Below are 24,813 nucleotides of genomic sequence, written 5' to 3' on the forward strand. Positions count from 1 at the left end.
AGTTAGGCTTTCGCTTTTCCAAATCCGAATTGCCGGGCCTCACGCTTGACACCTGCCATCAGATTTTGTACAGCCACCTTGTCCACCTTCTTCGCCGCAGAAAGCCAGTTTGCCTTGAACTGCTGCTCGTCCTTAGCAGTTTTTTGGTCTTCTTTAGGTTCCGCTTGACAATAGCCCAGTATTTCTCAATTGGGCGGAGCTCTGGCGTGTTGGGAGGGTTCTTGTCCTTGGGAACCACCTGCACGTTGTTGGTGGCGTAACACTCCATGGCCTTTTTACCGTAATGGCAAGATGCCAAATCAGGAAAGGCAGCAGACGTTTATTCAAACACTCTTTCACGTAAATTTCTTGCTTGACAGTCCCGGAAGCTATGAAAATGCTGCTTTTCAAGCCACAGGTACAGATGGCTTGCCAAACCAGATATTTCTTTGCGAACTTTGACAGGTTTATGTGCTTGAAAATATCTGCTACCTTTCTCCTTCCTTTTGCCGTATAAAACTCCTGTCCCGGAAGCTGCTTGTAGTCGGCTTTGACGTAGGTTTCGTCGTCCATTACCACGCAGTCAAACTTCGTCAGCATCGTCATGTACAGCCTCCGGGATCGCGCTTTGGCCGTCGTATTTTGTTTATCATCGCGATTTGGAGTCACTACCTTCTTGTAAGTCGATAGTCCGGCTCGTTTTTTGGCTCGATGCACGGTTGTAGACGATGCACCCAGCTTATTTGCGGCATCTCGGAGAGAGAGGTTAGGGTTTCGCTTGAAACTACCGGCAACTCTCTTTGTCATCTCAGCGGCTTCCGGTTTTCGATTTCCCCCGATCCAGACTTCCTGGCTGTCGACAAACGTTCCCCAAACACTTTAATTACATTTGTAACGGTTGATTTGGCAACTTTTAGCGATTTTGCCAGCTTTGCGTGCAAAACCAAATTTTGACCGTATCACCCTTTAACAATTTGATGTGTCAATTGCTCTTAATATCGGTCCATATTCTGATATATCTCTCATATAGTTCGATCTTCTTATTTAACTTCTGGTGCACACCCGTGTATAGAGGTCGAAATGGTCTGAAAAGATCTAAAATCTGACCCAAAATCTAATATGTGAAATTTTCATTAGATTTCCTTGAAGGCCTATCCGGGGAATTTAAGATTCCTCTACAACTAAAACATGAAAGATTAGTAAAGCTACAGAACCTAATGTAGTATCCACATGTACAAATTTTAAATTTAGCTTACATAACTTAACAATTGTGAATACCGAGAAGAATTGAAATGGCTTTAAAAAGCTAATTTCAAACTGATGGAATCAAATTTAAAAATTAAATCCCTTTTGGATCAATTGACTACTTTGATAGGGAGCAAAAGCTGTAGGGAAGAGGAGGAAGTGGTCTAGGAATACTACAAAATTTGCATTCACTGAAACGAAAAACTATTGTCTTTTAAAGTGTGAAATTTTTACTAAACAAATGCATTCAACATCAACTTCATTCTAGATTCATGCAGTAGAGGCCGTTCACTTCATCGAATTAGGTGTTAATACCACGTCCCTTCGTATCCCAATTGTCGTCCTTCGATTTTATCTGACATAGAGAATTCATTTTAGTTTCCCCCTACAGTTGATTGCTAAACTCTTCGCCTTTACTTTGCACACCATAAACACTTGAGGTTTTATTGCCTCAAAAAGCTTTTTATATGTGAATACCACCAAGACAATCGTAAATGTCGAAATATGTATGTTCAAAATGTCCAGGCATTGAGAAATGTTTAATACATCTTCGTTTAGTATTACAAATTCTAACTGGCCTACATGACTAGAATTTTGTGATGTTCACAGCATGTAGGATGCATGAGATACTTAAAATTATGGGAATTGTTGCTTGTTCATATCCTAGGGATATTCTTCATATAAATCCGTATGCTTTTCAACAGAATCCTATAGATATATGATACTTAAACGAATGCCATACATTGAATGTGATTGTTCCAACGGCCCCTTTTTGGTCCAAATATTTCATCGAGTAATTGACTAAACGAGATACAGTGGGATATGAAAGAGTTTTTAGTTAAAGAAGAATTTTTAAGCTATCATCTGTTAGATGTAGTTTCGAACGGAATGTTAAAGTCATGGGTATACAATTTGTGTCCTTAATAACAGATTGGCTGATAAGTCCCCGGTCTGACACATAGATGGCGTCGCTAGTATTAAATTTATATTATTTGTATATAGTACTAACCTTCAAATGATTCGTGTCAAAATTTGACGTCTGTAAGTCAATTAGTTTGTGAGATAGAGCGTCTTTTGTGAAGCAACTTTTGTTATTGTGAAAAAAATGGAAAAAAAGGAATTTCGTGTTTCGTCGATAAAATACTGTTTTCTGAAGGGAAAAAATACGGTGGAAGCAAAAACTTGGCTTGATAATGACTTTCCGGACTCTGCCCCAGGGAAATCAACAATAATTGATTGGTATGCAAAATTCAAGCGTAGTGAAATGAGCACGGAGGACGGTGAACGCAGTGGACGCCCGAAAGAGGTGGTTACCGACGAAAACATCAAAAAAATCCACAAAATGATTTTGAATGACCGTAAAATGAAGTTGATCGAGATAGCAGAGGCCTTAAAGAAAGGAACGTGTTGGTCATATCATTCATCAATATTTGGATATGCGGAAGCTCTGTGCAAAATGTGTGCAGAGCGAGCTCACATTTGACCAAAAACAACATCGTGTTGATGTTGTTGTTGTAACAGTTTATTGTGATCTCATCCATTTCATGTTATACGCTTGGTACATCAGCTTGTTGGCAGATCAAGGAACTCTGCGACTAAGGTGGGGTGTGTCCAGAGTGATCTGGTGGTAAGTCGGGTTGGTTTGGCTGGGCAAGAGAAAAGATGACGCGTGTCGTGTGGCCCTTGGTTGCAAATTGGACAAACGTCAACTACGCTGCTATCAATCACCGATAAGTAGGAATTGAGGCGGCTGCACTTGCCTGATCTTAATTGGGCCAAAACTACCCTAGTGTTGATGATTCTGAGCGGTGTTTGCAGCTGTTAACTCGTAATACACCCGAGTTTCTCCGTCGATATGTGACAATGGATGAAACATGGTTCCATCACTACATTCCTGAGTCCAATCGACAGTCGGCTGAGTGGACAGCGACCGGTGAACCGTTTCCGAAGCGTGGAAAGACTCAAAAGTCCGCTGGCAAAGTAATGGCCTCTGTTTTTTGGGATGCGCATGGAATAATTTTTATCGATTATCTTGAGAAGGGAAAACCATCAACAGTGACTATTATATGGCGTTATTGGAGCGTTTGAAGGTCGAAATCGCGGTAAAATGGCCCCATATGAAGAAGAAAAGAAAATAAGTGTTGTTCCACCAAGGTAAACCACCGTGCCACAAGTCATTGAGAACGATGGCAAAAATTCATGAATTGAGCTTCGAATTGCTTCCCCACCCACCGTATTCTCCAGATCTGGCTCCAGCGACTTCTTCTTTTTCTCAGACTTCAAAAGGATGCTCACAGGGAAAAAATTTGGCTGCAATGAAGAGGTGATCGCCGAAACTGAGGCAAAACAGAAGGAGTACTACCAAAATGGTATAAAAAAATTGGAAGGTCGTTATAATCGCTGTATCGCTCTTGAAGGGAACTATGTTGAATAATAAAAACGAATTTTGACAAAAAAAATGTGTTTTTCTTTGTTAGACCGGGAATTTATCAGCCAACCTGTTATATAGTAAAGCCAAAGTTTCGTTAGTTTCCTTTCATGTTAAACAATTTGCTTTGCAAGCTTTAACATTCCACTGTGCAGTTGAAATGGGCACAAGCATAACAGATTGTTTTAATGTATGATGGCTGCTGGTTGGTTGATACAAATGAGAAATGTGACACATGTTTACCAGGGGAAATCTGAAATCCCACAAACATTCGTCATTTTTCACATGGTAGAATTTCACCACCTAGCTTCCCATTAGAAGCGATATTTTGGATATAGCTCGTCGCCCTCTCAATCCCAGGCTTTGATGTGCATTTGAAATTGTAGAATTTCTACTCATGCTCATGATTTTGAGGAATTTGTGAAATATTTCCCTCTTGTGTGACATTTGTCGGTGAATGTTTGATGGCAAACGTTTTTAACTGAAGGTTATGGAGAATTCAATAATTAAATGCGATTAAACATAACAAGCTGGTATGCAAGAACTCGTCATAGAGTGGGGGCAAAAGTAAGTGCAATTCTAGGTACTTTCGCATTAAAAACTAAGACGACTATATTCCAATGTGACCTCCTTCCATACCTCAAGCAACGCTTTACTGCATATTTTCATTTTAAGTTTGGAGAAAGAGAAATTAAAATTCTTATAATTAATTTTTGCGAAAATTGATGAATTGAGTTTTGATTTCGTGCAGAGGAGTCACGTTCTATAAACAAAATTAATTGCAATAAGTTCATGTTGTCTGCCCAAGGAGGAGTTATGACAATACTTTAATATTAATTCTTCAATGATCACAGTCGAAGAGACGCAACAAGTTCTTAATTAACTTACTTAACTTTTTGAAATGATGGATTTTAAGAGCAAATTGCAGTATCTGGAATGATACAAAGAAGGAATGTGTAATTAAACATTTCCTTGGAAGATTATAAACCATGAAATTATTGATTGGCATGCCAGTATACAACATATACCACGGAGATGTAAAGCTACAGAACCTAATGTAGTATCCACATGTACAAATTTTAAATTTAGCTTACATAACTTAACAATTGTGAATACCGAGAAGAATTGAAATGGCTTTAAAAAGCTAATTTCAAACTGATGGAATCAAATTTAAAAATTAAATCCCTTTTGGATCAATTGACTACTTTGATAGGGAGCAAAAGCTGTAGGGAAGAGGAGGAAGTGGTCTAGGAATACTACAAAATTTGCATTCACTGAAACGAAAAACTATTGTCTTTTAAAGTGTGAAATTTTTACTAAACAAATGCATTCAACATCAACTTCATTCTAGATTCATGCAGTAGAGGCCGTTCACTTCATCGAATTAGGTGTTAATACCACGTCCCTTCGTATCCCAATTGTCGTCCTTCGATTTTATCTGACATAGAGAATTCATTTTAGTTTCCCCCTACAGTTGATTGCTAAACTCTTCGCCTTTACTTTGCACACCATAAACACTTGAGGTTTTATTGCCTCAAAAAGCTTTTTATATGTGAATACCACCAAGACAATCGTAAATGTCGAAATATGTATGTTCAAAATGTCCAGGCATTGAGAAATGTTTAATACATCTTCGTTTAGTATTACAAATTCTAACTGGCCTACATGACTAGAATTTTGTGATGTTCACAGCATGTAGGATGCATGAGATACTTAAAATTATGGGAATTGTTGCTTGTTCATATCCTAGGGATATTCTTCATATAAATCCGTATGCTTTTCAACAGAATCCTATAGATATATGATACTTAAACGAATGCCATACATTGAATGTGATTGTTCCAACGGCCCCTTTTTGGTCCAAATATTTCATCGAGTAATTGACTAAACGAGATACAGTGGGATATGAAAGAGTTTTTAGTTAAAGAAGAATTTTTAAGCTATCATCTGTTAGATGTAGTTTCGAACGGAATGTTAAAGTCATGGGTATACAATTTGTGTCCTTAATAACAGATTGGCTGATAAGTCCCCGGTCTGACACATAGATGGCGTCGCTAGTATTAAATTTATATTATTTGTATATAGTACTAACCTTCAAATGATTCGTGTCAAAATTTGACGTCTGTAAGTCAATTAGTTTGTGAGATAGAGCGTCTTTTGTGAAGCAACTTTTGTTATTGTGAAAAAAATGGAAAAAAAGGAATTTCGTGTTTCGTCGATAAAATACTGTTTTCTGAAGGGAAAAAATACGGTGGAAGCAAAAACTTGGCTTGATAATGACTTTCCGGACTCTGCCCCAGGGAAATCAACAATAATTGATTGGTATGCAAAATTCAAGCGTAGTGAAATGAGCACGGAGGACGGTGAACGCAGTGGACGCCCGAAAGAGGTGGTTACCGACGAAAACATCAAAAAAATCCACAAAATGATTTTGAATGACCGTAAAATGAAGTTGATCGAGATAGCAGAGGCCTTAAAGAAAGGAACGTGTTGGTCATATCATTCATCAATATTTGGATATGCGGAAGCTCTGTGCAAAATGTGTGCAGAGCGAGCTCACATTTGACCAAAAACAACATCGTGTTGATGTTGTTGTTGTAACAGTTTATTGTGATCTCATCCATTTCATGTTATACGCTTGGTACATCAGCTTGTTGGCAGATCAAGGAACTCTGCGACTAAGGTGGGGTGTGTCCAGAGTGATCTGGTGGTAAGTCGGGTTGGTTTGGCTGGGCAAGAGAAAAGATGACGCGTGTCGTGTGGCCCTTGGTTGCAAATTGGACAAACGTCAACTACGCTGCTATCAATCACCGATAAGTAGGAATTGAGGCGGCTGCACTTGCCTGATCTTAATTGGGCCAAAACTACCCTAGTGTTGATGATTCTGAGCGGTGTTTGCAGCTGTTAACTCGTAATACACCCGAGTTTCTCCGTCGATATGTGACAATGGATGAAACATGGTTCCATCACTACATTCCTGAGTCCAATCGACAGTCGGCTGAGTGGACAGCGACCGGTGAACCGTTTCCGAAGCGTGGAAAGACTCAAAAGTCCGCTGGCAAAGTAATGGCCTCTGTTTTTTGGGATGCGCATGGAATAATTTTTATCGATTATCTTGAGAAGGGAAAACCATCAACAGTGACTATTATATGGCGTTATTGGAGCGTTTGAAGGTCGAAATCGCGGTAAAATGGCCCCATATGAAGAAGAAAAGAAAATAAGTGTTGTTCCACCAAGGTAAACCACCGTGCCACAAGTCATTGAGAACGATGGCAAAAATTCATGAATTGAGCTTCGAATTGCTTCCCCACCCACCGTATTCTCCAGATCTGGCTCCAGCGACTTCTTCTTTTTCTCAGACTTCAAAAGGATGCTCACAGGGAAAAAATTTGGCTGCAATGAAGAGGTGATCGCCGAAACTGAGGCAAAACAGAAGGAGTACTACCAAAATGGTATAAAAAAATTGGAAGGTCGTTATAATCGCTGTATCGCTCTTGAAGGGAACTATGTTGAATAATAAAAACGAATTTTGACAAAAAAAATGTGTTTTTCTTTGTTAGACCGGGAATTTATCAGCCAACCTGTTATATAGTAAAGCCAAAGTTTCGTTAGTTTCCTTTCATGTTAAACAATTTGCTTTGCAAGCTTTAACATTCCACTGTGCAGTTGAAATGGGCACAAGCATAACAGATTGTTTTAATGTATGATGGCTGCTGGTTGGTTGATACAAATGAGAAATGTGACACATGTTTACCAGGGGAAATCTGAAATCCCACAAACATTCGTCATTTTTCACATGGTAGAATTTCACCACCTAGCTTCCCATTAGAAGCGATATTTTGGATATAGCTCGTCGCCCTCTCAATCCCAGGCTTTGATGTGCATTTGAAATTGTAGAATTTCTACTCATGCTCATGATTTTGAGGAATTTGTGAAATATTTCCCTCTTGTGTGACATTTGTCGGTGAATGTTTGATGGCAAACGTTTTTAACTGAAGGTTATGGAGAATTCAATAATTAAATGCGATTAAACATAACAAGCTGGTATGCAAGAACTCGTCATAGAGTGGGGGCAAAAGTAAGTGCAATTCTAGGTACTTTCGCATTAAAAACTAAGACGACTATATTCCAATGTGACCTCCTTCCATACCTCAAGCAACGCTTTACTGCATATTTTCATTTTAAGTTTGGAGAAAGAGAAATTAAAATTCTTATAATTAATTTTTGCGAAAATTGATGAATTGAGTTTTGATTTCGTGCAGAGGAGTCACGTTCTATAAACAAAATTAATTGCAATAAGTTCATGTTGTCTGCCCAAGGAGGAGTTATGACAATACTTTAATATTAATTCTTCAATGATCACAGTCGAAGAGACGCAACAAGTTCTTAATTAACTTACTTAACTTTTTGAAATGATGGATTTTAAGAGCAAATTGCAGTATCTGGAATGATACAAAGAAGGAATGTGTAATTAAACATTTCCTTGGAAGATTATAAACCATGAAATTATTGATTGGCATGCCAGTATACAACATATACCACGGAGATGTATCCAGCCAGGATAAAATTTCCCCATCCATACGAAATGGGATAAATTTTTCTACAAACAAAAATTTACACTGAGAAAAAAAAATTTAGCGGGAAAAATTAAATATCTCATACATATGGAGAAAAATTCAACATTGTGAATGGACTAAATAAGTGACATTGAAATAGCTGCCACAATACATAAACTATTTTTGTTTGGAAGCAAAGTATGAACTTTTTGTTGATTTGCTGGTAGTAGGGCCTTCCTTAATATTATACTTACTTCCGCGTAATCTTTGTAGTTGTCATTAGTATTTTTATATCACATACAACCAAGCAGTTCTATTTATAGACCACATAATTGGGTACTCACGAAACGATTTAAAAAATAAATCTGCGAAATTGCGAAATTCTGAATTACTTTGTGTCAACTTCAAATTTAGTAAAATCGTATGATTCATTTGTACGTACATCGTTTTTTCGTTTCTAATTAATGTACGCAAAAAAAAAACGTTTGGAAAATAGCATCCGACATTTGTAACTAAACAGAAAAAAATATTAGCAAAATATTTCCAATTAAAAAGTTGGTTGAAGATGAAAAATTTTTTTAATTAATTAATTAATTGATACAATTAACATTTTAATCAAGATAAAAATATTCACTTAATTAAGTCAATGTATGGGAGTTTTTAAATTTTTATTTAAAAAATTAATTGATACAATCAACCTTTTAATCGAACTCGGAAGACTAAGTCATTTAACAAATATGATGAATTTATTATAACCTCCACCATAGTATGGGGGCATTTTAACTTTGTCATTCCGTTTGTAACACATCGAAATATTGTTCTAAGACCCCATAAAGTATATATATTCTGGGTCGTGGTGAAGTTCTGAGTCGATCTGAGCATGTCCGTCCGTTCGTCCGTCCGTCTGTTGAAATCACGCTAACTTCCGAACGAAACCAGCTATCTTGGTACAAGTAGTTGTTATTGATGTAGGTTGGATGGTATTGGAAATGGGCCATATCGGTCCACTTTTACGTATAGCCCCCATATAAACGGACCCCAAATTTGGCTTGCGATTCCTCTAAGAGAAGCAAATTTCATCCGATCCGGCTGAAATTTGGTACATGGTATTAGTATATGGTCTCTAACAACCATGCAACAATTGGCCCATATCGGTCCACATTTACGTATAGCCCCCATATAAACGAAACCCAAATTTGGCTTGCGATTGCTCTAAGAGATGCAAATTTCATCCGATCCGGCATGGTGTTAGTATATGGTCTCTAACAATTATGCAGAAATTGGTCCATATCGGTCCATAATTACATATAGCCCCCATATAAACCGATCCCCCGATTTGGCTTGCGATTGCTCTAAGAGAAGCAAATTTCATTCGATCCGGCTGAACATGGTGTTAGTATATGGTCTCTAACAACCATGCAAAAAATGGTCCACATCGGTACATAATTATAAACCGATCCCCCGATTTGGCTTGCGGAGCCTCTAAGAGAAGCAAATTTCATCCGATCCGGCTGAAAATTGGTACATGGTGTTGGTATACGTTCCTAATGACCATGCAAAAATTGGTCCACATCAGCCCATAATTATATATAGCCCCATATAAACCGATACCCAGATTTGAACTCCGGAGCCTCTTAGAGGAGCAAAAGTCATCCGATCCGATTGAAATTTGGTACGTGGTGTTAGTATATGGTATCCAACAACCATGCAGGAATTGGTCCATATCGGTCCATAATTATATATAGCCCCCATATAAATCGATCCCCAGATTTGGCTTGCGAGGCCTCTAAGAGAAGTAAATTTCATCCGATCCGGCTGAAAATTGGTACATGGTGTTGGTATATTTTCCCTAATGACCATGCAAAAATTGGTCCACATCGGCCCATAATTATATATAGCCCCCATATAAACCGATCCCCAGATTTGAACTGCGGAGTCTCTAAGAGAATCAAATTTCATCCGATCCGGTTGAAATTTGGTACATGGTGTCAGCATATGATATCGGTTCATAATCATGGTTGCCACTCGAGCCAAAAATAATCTACCAAAATTTTATTTTTATAGAAAACATTGTCAAAATGTAATTTCTATAGAAAATTTTGTCAAAATTTTATTTCTATAGAAAATTTTGCCAACATTTTATTTCTATAGAAATTTTTTTCCAAATTTTATTTCTATAGAATTTTTTTCCAAATTTTACTTCTATAGAAAATGTTGTCAAAATTTTATTTCTATAGAAACCTTGAACTTAATTATATACGTATTTAATAGGCCTTTTTAGTTTAATATATACCACGTATGGACTATGTGGTATATATTACGGTGTTAGGAAGTTTTAAGATACCTTGCCATCGGCAAGTGTTACCGCAACCCAGGTAATTCGATTGTGGATGACAGTCTTCAGTAGAAGTTTCTACGCAATCCATGGTGGAGGGTTCATAAGCTTCGGCCTGGCCGAACTTACGGTATATACTTGTTTCATTTGTAACTGATGTATTATTCAATCAAACAGTTTTAGAGCTTCATTTCATATTTGTGGTGAATTTAATTAAAGTGATTTTTTATTTTAGCCATGAAATTGTATATTTTGCGCTCAATTTAATAATTTAAACGAATGCTGAATAATAATAATGCCATAGATATAAATGATTGGTTCATAAATATTTAAGTTTGGCTCCTCACCGTCATCATCATTAGCGAGCCATGAGATCTTTTGAAATTAATTCCTTCAAATTAAGTACATTCTGTGTAGGTGTACACACATACACATAAATTCGTAGATTATGAGTGGTGTTGATGTTAGTGTTGGGAGAGAGGTTGATTGTGTTGCGTAGGCGTATAGTAGATGTGTTTTTTTTGCGGCCCTTACGTGTCAAGTTGACTCTAGTATTCCTCAGTCAGTAGGCTATCCGTTTACTTCATTATCCTGTACGTATACATCTACAAAATATATGTATATTTATTTTCATGCCACCGCTCTTATACCACTGAGAGTAACACAATCACGTATTTTTTGTTTTGTGCCAGCAGTCAGCCAACATTGAAAATGGTGGAAAAACGGAACTCAATGTGAGTTAGCAGTAGATTGTGATATATGTGTCATATGTTACAATGATTAAATGTTAACACACTCCCATCATTCTGGTATTATTTTCATTATTTATCCTGTGCAAAGACTATTCATTCTCTGGTTGTTTATTACGAACTCTTCCTGGTATAAAACCAAACTATTGCAGTTCGTTAAAGAATATTAAAAATGATTTCATAACTTATGTCAGTAATAATGTAAGGAGTGTTTATTGGTCATATGTAGAAAGTGTATCAGGTGTTAATAGACTGCATATCCTTTTGAAAAGCTAAAGCATTACAAAAAAATATTATATAACATTTTTATTAAAATTTTTCTTTTCTCTTGCAAAGTAACAAAAACAAATCCAGTTAGGTCCTTTATTAAACTATCGATGCTGCCTTTTAAACTTAATTTTCATACGAAATATTTTATTACAAAAAATATATACATATGTATATATAATAAAATATTTTGACATAAACGTTCAACCCTTCATCAAATAATATTTCACATACGTATGTCATATTTTTTAATGTTATATTTTTCTTTTTTCAAAACTTCATACATGAAAATACACGCCAAAAACCTTTTTCAATGACATTGATGATAACCTGCAGGTGTTAAACTCTTGGCTGATGTCAAACGACATAAACGTAGCTACCCAAGCAGAACAAAGGTATAAACAATCAGGGTTGACTTATATTGGCATGAAAAGCAACCCAAGATAAATTTTATTCCAAAAATATTTCGTGGCATCAAAAGAAGTCTCAAAAGAGCTAGAAAATCAATTTCCAAGTATATGTAATTCCCTGTGGAAAGTTTACATGAAGAAATGGAAAAAAAGAGACGATGACTTAAAAAGGTTATGAAAGCTCCATACACACAGAGAAGAGAATGGTTGGAATTAGGTTGTTCTTATGAACTTTCTATATTTAGAAATAAATATTAGTTGTTTATACCAATTTTCTGTATTTACATATATTTATTCATGTCTGTAACCATTTGATGGGATTTTCAACAGATTTTCTGTTGTGCCACAACATAAATGGTTGTAGTAACCAAATTTACCTCCTTTGAATAATTTTGATTCGTATTGGTTGATACGACCATCCGTAAGGGACATTTTTAACAATCATTTAGTAACCATCATTGTCATATATTATTCATAGCCGACTATCATTTAAAATATTTATAAAATGTCATTTTTTTCTTCTTTTTTTGGAAGAAGAATAAAGAATTTTATTTCAAAATTTTAAATAGAGGCAACGATAATAAAAACATAAAATTTTATCATCTCTTCGCCATGAATGGGATCACAGTACAGCATGAATTTTTTTAGAGGACTCAAAATAACTCAACAATCTTAATATCTAGCATGTATCAAAAATAATCGTGGAGGTTGAGGAGGTTCCCGAAAACATTTATGATTTATAATTAGATGTGTAGGTATATTTGAGACATTTTTACAATTTTCCAAATGGGCTGGACCTCTCCAAGACGTTTGGCGAATTGTGAATTTATGTTCACAAATAGTGTGGTTTGTAATTATTTGCAATCTGCTAGTAACCGATTTTCACCATTAAGATAAGGCCAGGCCGAAGTTCTATCGTATTTATTTGATTTCAACACGAACATATACCATTCCATTCATTAATCTATTTTTATTTTATTTTTAGTAAAGATTTCTTACCTATAGGATGATTTCGCCAATTCATGGCTGAGGGTACATGAGTTGATTTAGTGCAATTTTCTTCTTTCGATGTATTTAGATTTATTATATACACATATTTTAATAAAATAAAATATAATATTTAACTGAGACGAAATTGGTTTTTAATTCGGTCATTAGTATTATCAAAGTTGGGCAACACAACCGAATGATGAAGGTAGCAACAACCAATGTCGTCCGCAGACCCAACCAACATCATATGAGATATTGGTAGTGTCGACCGAATCAGTCGGGTGGCACAACTGCCAACTGGTAGTTGCTACAACTGCCAAAAGGAGGTTGGCAATAAATTCGATTGACACAACCAATCTGTATTCTCTGTGTATAAGTGAAAGACAATATATAAGTGAAAAACGTAGCTTTTATTGTCAAATGTTTGGGATGCTATGGAATTAAAATCAAAATTAAGGAAAAATATTTCGACATTTTTAGAATTAAAATCTAAAAGTGGTATGGCAAAAGAAACAATAGCTTTAATTTAAATATATTAAATAAAATTATATTAAATTGAAAATAAAACATAAAATTGAAATTATTATAATAAAATTAAACACAGAAGAACATTTCATTAAAATGTTATGTCCGTAAAGATAACTTTATCTTATCGAAGACATAAACCGAACCATGTTCAGTAGGTACAGAATCGAGGTGTGCGCATGACACGAAATTCTCGAGACACGCGTGAATCACGTGACTCATGAATGGGACTAAAAACAGTATGTTGTACGTGAGCGCGCGTGAGAAATAAAATCGGTTCATGGATGTGCGTGAATAAAAATTCTGCAAAATCATGCTGACGAAAAAAATTTAGATTTAATTTTTACTCGTATGTTAACTGAAATTAATTTAGTTACCTATGCTCACTCCCGTTTGTCGCACTTCCGAGTTAAAATGACGTCTGGCATATGCATATGCATGAGTCGAGTTATAAATGTAATCGTCTGGCATATGCACACTACCGGAGAATGTCGTGAGTGCTGTGAATCACATGAATCGTGCGTGAGTACTGGTTTTAATTCCATGAATGTGCGTGAGTGTGATTGGCTACCACACGTACCGTGCGTGAACAAAAATTTTGCTTCGTGCATATGCATAAATGTGAGTGGAATTTCATGCACGCAGTGATAAGAGAGAAGTTAAGGACTGTGGTATCACAATAGACTGAATAGTCTAAGTGAGCCTTAAATAATGGACTGCCACTATACCTATACAGAATAAATATTCCCAAAATATTTCCAATTAAAAAAGTTCATTGATGTGAGCCTTAAAAAAAAAACGGACTGCCACTTTACATATACAGAAAAAATATTACCAAAATATGTCCAACGAAAAATTTAATTGAAACTGAAAACTTTTTCAATTAATTGATACAAAGAATTTTTTCTAATTAAACTCGTAACATTAATTGAAATTTTTTAAATTTGTATTTAAAAAATTAATTGATACAATGAATTTTTTAATAAACCTCGAAAGACAGAATAAAAACACAAAGTTACTTAAGAAAATGAGTGAAGATTTTCGCAGTTTTTATTAAGCAATTAATTATTCCAATTAACAATTTAATTAAAAAACAAATAATCGATGCTGATTACAAAACTCAATTGAGTTTAATGAAAAAGTTAGTTGGAAATTGTTTAGAAGTTTAACTAAATAATTAATTTAATCAATTTAAAAAAATTATTGATTTTTTTGCAATCAACATCGATAAAGTTTTTAATTCAATCAATTAAAAATTAATTATTTTTTGAAACCAACACCAATTAAAATGTTAATTGAATCAATTTAAAAATTAATTGAAGTTTTAAAATCAAATCAATTAATTTTTTTATCAACAATTTATTTATGTCCAATTAAAACTGTGATTGATGCCTGCCATCATTTTCGTGATTAAAGACATTTCAATTAAAAATTATTTGGATAAATTAATTGTGCGTTTGAATCATAATTTTTGTTTTGTGTAATCTAACATAGGTAAAATGCTAGGTCGATGTGAATCACACCTTGTGAGTTCCAGAAAACGGCCTTGTGACAGTTTACGCTTTTCACATTCGCCGCTTGCTCCCCGTTGATTTCTCAGTGTATCCCTGTTATGTTGATTATACCGAAATGGAAATCCCTACCCTAGGATAGTTCTTCAACAGCGTCTAGCATAAATTTTAGTTATACTAACATCGTGACTAACTAAATAGGCAATTGTAGTTTCGCTCACGTTTTTAAATGTCACGCTCACTAAAACATATTCATGGTCATTAATTATTCATTGTCCATATTTATTACATTCTTTATCACTTCATTTCTTTTATATTAACCGCCCTCCAAATTAATAAAACAATTATCGTAATAGTTTTACTTTATTCACACATTCCGGTGGTACCAAAAATTTCGTGAAATGTAGCGAGTCAACAGAGAATTCATAAATTGGGAGTGATGCGATTTTCACGGTAAATTGTTCATAAGTGACCTCCTACAATCGTGATTGTACGTGAGTAGTTATTATATACTCGCGACATTTTGTTCTCATGTACATCTCGAGAAAAAGAGTATTGGAGCGCACAGCAAGACATAAGGGGGGAAATACTCGACACATATTTGGTTAAAATGGCTTTACGAAAAACGCTAACGCTTAGATACGTGACTTATTTTTCCAATTTTCCCTTACCATCCAAAATATCTTGTAAGAAAAAAAAAAAAAAAAAAAACAACAATGATACAAAACTTTCATCAAAATTCCAACGAATATTAAAAACATTTTGTTAAAGTTACACAAATTTAATTTTTCAACATTCTAACAGGATTTGAAGAAACCCCAGATAACCATCACCCAAAATCTTTCATATTGATGTTTTAAAGAAAATCAAAACCTGCCAACTGTTCTTTTTTTGGTTTAGATTGGTTGCATTTCAAATATTCATGAGAAGCCATTAGACTGGTATACAAATCCCAAGGAAACATTTGTTTTTCAACCCGAACTTTTTCCCATCCCATCATAGCCACGCATCAACATACACGCACGCACACATCCACACATTTTACTTTATTGCCTTATAAAAGTTGAACGCTTTTATGTTCCACAAGAATGGGATGGATACACATACACATGTATATCGATGTAAAACACATGTCGATTGTGTGTGTAAATTTGTGGCTTGAAGTGTGTGGAGTGCGTATGTTCGTATGTGCATACAATGAACTTTGAAAGTAGATCTAAGGATATGCGACATCGTATAATATTGTCGTAGTACGAGTAGTCGTCATCTTTAGAGTCATCATCATCATCACTACCGCCGTCATCCGACATTAATATGAACACATTAGCATTTTTCGGTTAAATGAACAACAAACAACAACTACGAGCACCAAACACCAAAAATGACACAATGGTGAAAAAATGGTCTATTCTGTCATATCCTCAAATCCACAAACAATGACGAGGGAATGTACAGTGGGGTCTAGGGATTGTAATCATAATTAAATTGTAGATTTTTTTGTTTCAAAATTTTGTCAAATCCAGTTTTCGCCTTTCAAAAAAAAAAAAACAAAAAAAATGAAAACAGTTCAAAAAATAAATAAATAAGAACAATTAAATTTCAGCGAAATTTATATATAGCAATAAAATTTCGACGAATTTTTCTAAAACAATAAAATTTTCAAGAAATTTTCTATAACAATAATATTTGGACGAAATTTTCTATAACAATAAAATTTCGACAAAATTTTCTATTATAAACAAATTTTGGCGAAATTTTTTATAAAAATAAAATTTCTACGAAATTTTCTATAACAAAAAAATTTAAACGAAATTTGTTGTAACAAACAAAATTTCGACGGAATATTCTATAACAATAAAATTTCTATGAAATTTTCTATAGAATAAAATTTTGAAGAAATTACAAGAATACAATTTTTACAAACTTTTCTATATCAATAAAATGTCTACGAAATTTTCTATAACAAAACAATTTCGGCGAAATTTTCTATAACAAAAAAAAAAAAAAAAAAAAATCGGTGAAATTTTTTGTAACAAAGTTTATACGAAATTTTCTACAACAACAAAATTTCTACGAAATTTTCCAAAAAAATTTCAACGAAAGTTTTTGTCACAAAAAAAGTGGCTACATTTTCAATAACAATAAAATGTCTACGAAATTTTCTATAACAATTAAATTTCTACAAAAATTTCTGTATCAAAAAAATTTCGACGAAATTTTCTATTGATATAAAAAAAAATCGGCGAAATTTTTTGTAACAATAAAGTTTATACGAAATTTTCTACAACAACAAAATTTCTACGAAATTTATGCCAAACAAATTTCAACGAAAGTTTTTGTTACAAAAAAATAGCGAAATTTTCAATAACAATAAAATTTCTACGAAATTTTCTATAACAACAAAATTTCCTATACCACAAAAGTTTCAACGAAAGTTTTCGTTACAAAAAAAACCAAATTGTCAATAACAATAAAATTTCTACGAAATTTTCTATAACAATTAAATTTCTACAAAAAATTCTGTAATAAAAAAATTTCGACGAAATTTTCTATTGATATAAAAAAAAAAATTCGGCGAAATCTTTTGTAACAAAAAAATTTCGGCGAAATTTTCTATAACGAAAAAATTTCGGCAAAATTTTCTATAACAAAAAAATTTCGGCGAAATTTTCTATAACAACAAAATTTCGACGAAATTTTTTGTAACAAAGTTTATACGAAATTTTCTACAACAACAAAATTTCTACGAAATTTTCCAAAAAAATTTCAACGAAAGTTTTTGTTACAAAAAAAAATTGCAAAATATGAAATTTTCTATAACAAAAAAATATTGTATAACAATAAAATTTCTACGAAATTTTTTATATCAATAAAATTTCTACGAAAGTTTTTATAACAAAAAAATTTCGGCGAAATTTTTTGTAACAAAGTTTATACGAAATTTTCTACGAAATTTTCTATAACAATTAAATTTCTACAAAAATTTCTGTATCAAAAAAAATTTCGACGAAATTTTCTATTGATATAAAAAAAAATTCGTCGAATTTTTTTGTAACAATAAAGTTTGTACGAAACTTTCTACAACAAAATTTCTACGAAATTTGTACCAAAAAGTTTTCAACGAAAGTTTTTGTTACAAAAAATAGCGAAATTTTCAATAACAATAAAATTTATACAAAATTTTGTACAACAACAAAATTTCTACGAAATTTATACTAAAAATTTTTCAACGATAGTTTTTGTTACCAAAAAAAAACAATTTAAATTTCTACGAAATTTTCTATAACAATTTAATTTCTACAAAAAATTCTGTAGTAAAAAAATTTCGACGAAATTTTCTATTGATATAAAACAAAATTCGTCGAAATTTTTTGTAACAAAAAAATTTCGGCGAAACTTTCTATAACAAAAAAATTTCGGCGAAATTTTCTATAACAACAAAATTTCGGCGAAATTTTTTGTAACAAAATTTATACGAAATTTTCTACAACAACAAAATTTCTACGAAATTTTCCAAAAAAAATTTCAACGAAAGTTTTTGTTACAAAAAAAATTGCAAAATTTTCAATAACAATAAAATGTCTACTAAATTTTCTATAAGAATTAAATTTCTACAAAAATTTCTGTATCAAAAAAATTTCGACGATATTTTCTATTGATATAAAAAAAATTCGGTGAAATTTTTTGTAACAATAAAGTTTATACGAAATTTATACCAAAAAAATTTCAACGAAAGTTTTTGTTACAAAAAAAAAAAAAAAGCGAAATTTTCAATAACAATAAAATTTCTACGAAATTTATACCAAAAAATGTTCAACGAAAGTTTTTGCTACAAAAAACAAAAATAGCCAAATTTTCAATAACAATAAAATTTCTACGAAATTTTCAATAACAATAAAATTTCTACGAAATTTTCAATAACAATTAAATTTCTACAAAAATTTCTGTAACAAAAAAATTTCGACGAAATTTTCTATAGAATAAAATGTCGATTAAAGTTTCTATAGAGACAAAATGTCGAGGAAATGTTCTATAGCAATGAAATTTCTACGAAAATTTCTATAACAGAAACAAATTCAACGAAATTTCTATAGAAACAAAAAAAAAATCGGCGACATTTTTTGTAACAATAAAGTTTAAACGAAATTTTCTACAACAACAAAATTTCTACGAAATTTATACCAAAAAAAATTCAACGAAAGTTTTTGTTACAAAAAAAAAATAGCGAAATATTCGATAACAATAAAATATCTACGAAATTTTCTATAACAATAAAACTTCGACAAAAACTTCTGTAACAAAAAAATTTCTATAGAAATCGAATGTCGATAAAAGTTTCTGTAGAAACAAAATGTCAAGGAAATGTTCTATAGAAATCAAATTTCTACGAAATTTTCTATAAAAAAAAATTAACGAAATTTTCTGTAACAATAAAATTACTACGAAATATGACAATAAAATTTCTAAAAAAAAATTCAATGAAATTTTTCTATATAAAACTCCCACGACATTTTCTATAGTAGTAATATTTCGACGAATTCTCTATAGGAATAAAATTTCGTCGAAATTTTCTATTGAAATAAAATGTCGACACAAACATTTTTATAGAAACAAAATGTCGACGAAATGTTCTATAGAAATAAAATTTCAACGAAATTTTCTATAGAAATAAAATTTCAACGAAATTTTCTATAGAAATAAAATTTCGATGAAACTTTTATAGAAATAAAATTTCGACGAAATTTTTTATAAGAATAAAATTTCGACGAAATTTTTTATAAGAATAAAATTTCGACGAATTTTTTATAGGTATAAAAATTTGACGGAATTTTCTATTGAAATAAAAATTTCGACGATATTTTCTATAGAAATAAAAATTTCGACGAAATTTCCTGTAGAAATAAAATTTCGACAAAGTTTTTATAGGAATAAAATTTCGACGTAATTTTCTATAGAAATAACACGTGGACGATATTTTCTATAGAAATAAAAATAAAACCTGCAGTGTCGTAGGAAACTCAATACTAACATAGATTCTGAATATGAAATCGAAGAGGGGGAGGATTACTTTTATGACGGCTGGGATCGTCAAATGATAACGACGATAACATATTGATGATGCCAATGATAACAGCCAATATAATGGCGAGCCAAATGAGTTAAAGTTGTAAGGGCAGAAAACACCATTAAGTCTTATGATAGGAAAAGAAAACCAAACTTTTTTGGAAGATACAGAAATGAAATATTTAGATAAAAGTAAAATGGCCAGACGGATGAAATGTTCGATAATCATTTCGGATTTGATTGCTTACCACCACAAAAAGGCAACAAGGCGGTAAAGTCCCTTAACCCAAGGCTATTGAGATCCAATGAGATAAAAAATTGTATGAAAATCGTTTGGGATTGGATGTGGAGAAAGGCAAAAATATCCATACATAGAACAATGATAAATTGATTTTGGGAAAAATTCTCTTTTGGAAATAAGGGCATAGAATGCCAATAAAGAATAAATCATTATTTAGGATATGTCAAAATTCGTTATGTAATTTTCATGTTGCCCCACTTTAATCAGTGCCCCACACCTACACAATAATGATGGAGATCAGAGATGGCCTGTATCAAGCTTTTTTAGGTTTGGGACTGTCGTAAACGTCACATACGCACCGTAAATGTAGAAAAAGCAGCAAACGTCGCAAACTCAAAATACCTCAGTCCCTTCAGCTAGGTAGCGAATGCTATCCAAGATGATGATATGTGCGGAAAAAGTTTCAATTCTCAGGAATAAAGTTATTAACGTGTTAAAAAAAAAACTTGAAAGTAGAGTTATTTCAATTTTATACTCCAAGCCAAAATTACTATGAACTACTTGATGGCGCAGTAAACAAGGCCGTCGGTATTCGCTCATCTTTTCTTTCCATAATTTCTGCAGAAACTGGAAAGAAGGAAAACTACTTAAGTCTTCCATACGTAAATTTTTGTTTAGAGAGAATTTTATAAAAATCATTTTTTGACTTATTAGAGCCAATTTCTATACTAATTAACATTTTTCAAAATTGTAGCTAGTCATTCGCTGATGCACCTAAGGCTTGGGTGGACATTATGGACCACGCAAACCAAGAATAGTTTGAAGCTGCGAATGAGAGAAGTAAAACTAGTAGAGTTTTGAATAAATATAATACACAGCAGTTTTTGCATCCCTTTTATCGGAGAGCCTAACTAAATTGAATGAAAAAATATTCTTTAATTCAAAATTATGTTTTTTACATTAAGTATGTTTACGACTTTTGCGACATACGTATTATACCCTAATGGATATAAGTGGGGAAATGATGATGATCCATTCAAATGCATGAAAAGAATTTAAAAATTGTACTTAGATGAACAAATGCTGGCTGATGCCAATTCGATGTTCTTGCGAAGGTCTATATTGATTAAAAATTTTATTTTTGAGTGCCTTTTATCTACTATTATCACCCGTTTATATACCCTTCACCACTATTGTGGTACAGGGTATAATAAGTTTGTGCATTTGTATGTTACGCTGCGAAGGAGTAGTCATGGACCCATCTTTTAGTATACCGATCGGCTTAGAATTAAATTCGGAGTCGCCCGATTTACTCTCCTATAGCCTCAGAGGCCAATCTTTTGTTCCGATTTACATGAAATATTGCTCAGTGAGTAGAATTAACATTATAAATATGCGTACCGAATTTGGTTGAAATCGGTTCAGATTTAAATATAGCTCCCATATATATCTTTCGCCCGATTTAGACGTGACGTGAATCACGCCTAATAGAATTGGTTCGTGAATGTGCGTGAATAAAATTTCTGCAAAATCACGCTCACGACAAAGAATCAAGATTTAATTCTTACTCGTATGTTAATTGAAATTGATTTAGCTGTCGAACTATATTTTATTTATGAATTTTGTTTGTTTTGTTTTTATGGGTAAAACTATACACCAAAATAAAGGAAAACGCCACTCTTAATTTAAAAAATGTAACAAAACATATGAAATGCATATTATTATTAATATTTTGTCGCATATCCGTTAGCAGATATTTCAACTTCTAGCCTCTTTGGAATTGAAGACAAATGATTTTTGCAAATTTGAAGATCCATATTGATCCATACTTCCAAAATAGATGACTTGAGCTCCTGGACATTGTAATGCCTCTTTTGGTAAAGTTTTCGCCCAATTTCGTGCCAAACTTGATCGATTGTGTATAATAATAATAATAAATAATCTCTATTTTTCACATATATATGTCATAAATTTTAATTTGAAGTTGCACGCGTCCGGTTAGACGTGTGAGTCACTGTATATATGTTCTTCCGATTTTAGCAAATATGGCCAAAATACCCACATGTTCCTTGTAAAATCACTGTCACTGTCAAATCGAAAACTCGCAAAAATGATTCAAATTTACCTATACTCTAATCCGTATATATCGACCTATAAATCATAAATGAAGATTTGCGAAATTTTATGGAATTTAAATATGTCCAATATTTTTATACCCTCCACCATAGGATGGGGGTATATTAACTTTGTCATTCCGTTTGTAACACATCGAAATATTGCTCTAAGACCCCATAAAGTATATATATTCTGGGTCGTGGTGAAATTCTGAGTCGATCTGAGCATGTCCGTCCGTCCGTCTTTTGAAATCACGCTAACTTCCGAACGAAACAAGCTATCGACTTGAAACTTGGCGCAAGTAGTTGTTATTGATGTAGGTAAAATGGTATTGCAAATGGGCCATATTGGTCCAATTTTACGTATAGCCCCCATATAAACGGACCCCCAAATTTGGCTTGCGGGGACTCTAAGAGAAGCAAATTTCATCCGATCCGGCTGAAATTTGGTACATGGTGTAAGTATATGATCTCTAACAACCATGCAAAAATTGGTCCACATCGGTTCATAATTATATATAGCCCCCTTATAAACCGATCCCCCGATTTGGCTTTCAGAGCCTCTAAGAGAAACAAATTTCATCCGATCCGGCTGAAATTTGGTACATGATGTTAGTATATGGTCTCTAACAATCATGCAAAAATTGGTCCACATCGGTTCATAATTATATATAGCCCCCATATAAACCGATCCCCCGATTTGGCTTTCGGAGCCTCTAAGAGAAACAAATTTCATCCGATCCGGCTGAAATTTGGTACATGGTGTTCGTATATGGTCTCTAACAACCATGCAAAAATTAGTCCACATCGGTCCATAATTATATATAGCCCCCATATAAACCGATCCCCCGATTTGGCTTTTGGAGCCTCTAAGAGAAACAAATTTCATCCGATCCGGCTGAAATTTGGTACATGGTGTTCGTATATGGTCTCTAACAACCATGCAAAAATTGGTCCATATCGGTCCATAATTATATATAGCCCCCATATAAACCGATCCCCCGATTTGGCTTTTGGAGCCTCTAAGAGAAACAAATATATATGGTCTCTAACAATTATGCAAAAATTGGTCCACATCGGTCTATAATTATATATAGCCCCCATATTAACCGATCACCAGATGTGGCTTGCGGAGCCTCTAAGAGAAGCAAATTTCATCCGATCCGGCTGAAATTTGGTACATGGTGTTAGTGTATGGTCTCTAATGACCATGCAAAAATTGGTCCACATCGGTCCATAATTCTATATAGCCCCCATATAAACCGGTCCCCAGATTTGACCTATGGAGCCTCGTGGAAGAGCAAAATTCATCCGATTCGGTTGAAATTTGGTACGTGAATTTAGTACATGATATTTAACAACCATGCCAAAGGTGGTCCATATCAGTCCATAATCATATATAGCCCCCATATAAACCGATCCCGAGATTTGGTTTTGGAGCCACTTGGAGGAGCAAATTTCATCCGAGTCAGTTGAAATTTGGTACGTTGTGCTAGTATATGGCCGTTAACAACCATGCCTAACTAGGTCCATATCGGTCTATAGTTATATATAGCTCTCAGATAAATAGATCCCCAATCACACAAAAATTTGTCTATATCAAGTTCATAATTGTATATAGCCCACATATAAGATACCCCATATTTCAATTCTGGCTCTCTACGTACCGTGCAAATGTCATTATCGATTCGTAATTATTTGTAGACTTACCTATACATAACTTTTTTGTCTAATATATACCACGTATGGACTAACTCACAATTTAGAAAACGATGTTAAGAAGTTTTAAGATACCAAAGCCCAATTAATTCGATTGTGGATGACAGTCTTTCGTAGAAGTTTCTACGCAATCCATGGTGGAGGGTACATAAGATTCGGCCTGGCCGAACTTACGGCCGAATATACTTGTTTTGTACTAACATTGTGGTCCATCCCGGTCATTAACGAATTTAAATTTTGAGTCTAGACATTTTGTGAAAGTTTAAAAAAATTGTCCAAATCGGTTCATATTGAAATAATTGTTTATGGGAAAATAAGCCTTATATAGCTTCTTACAAATTTGAAGGTGTTAAGATGTTGGTATACATACGAGTAGTGGTGAAGGGTATAATATAGTCGGCCCCGCCCGACTCTAGACTTTCCTTACTTGTTTTATATGGCCCTTGTGAAGATAGCCTCCCAAATTGTTTTACGATAACGATTCTGATGGTGGTGGAAAAATTTTTTTCTGGAGAGGTCTTTGAAGAACCCCCTAGCTTAGCTTCTCGTAAAAATTTCGCTAAACTTCATTTCAATACTCATCCATACCGTAAAAATATTTAATTCCTTAACACTGTGTTTCAAAATATTCTCTTTAACACAAAAACAACTTAACTTTAAAAGTTTTGACCTTCTCTTGT

The 24,813-nt window shown here is 33.5% G+C and overlaps 1 protein-coding gene across 1 annotated transcript in view; it reads left to right on the forward strand.

Annotated features, from left to right (window-relative positions):
• LOC142236606 (uncharacterized) overlaps positions 1 to 24,813 on the forward strand; it is a 747,498-nt gene that overhangs the window by 49,592 nt on the left and 673,093 nt on the right. The window lies entirely within an intron of this gene.

Source organism: Haematobia irritans, chromosome 4, assembly GCF_050003625.1.
Source record: "Haematobia irritans isolate KBUSLIRL chromosome 4, ASM5000362v1, whole genome shotgun sequence".
Lineage (NCBI taxonomy): Eukaryota > Metazoa > Arthropoda > Insecta > Diptera > Muscidae > Haematobia > Haematobia irritans.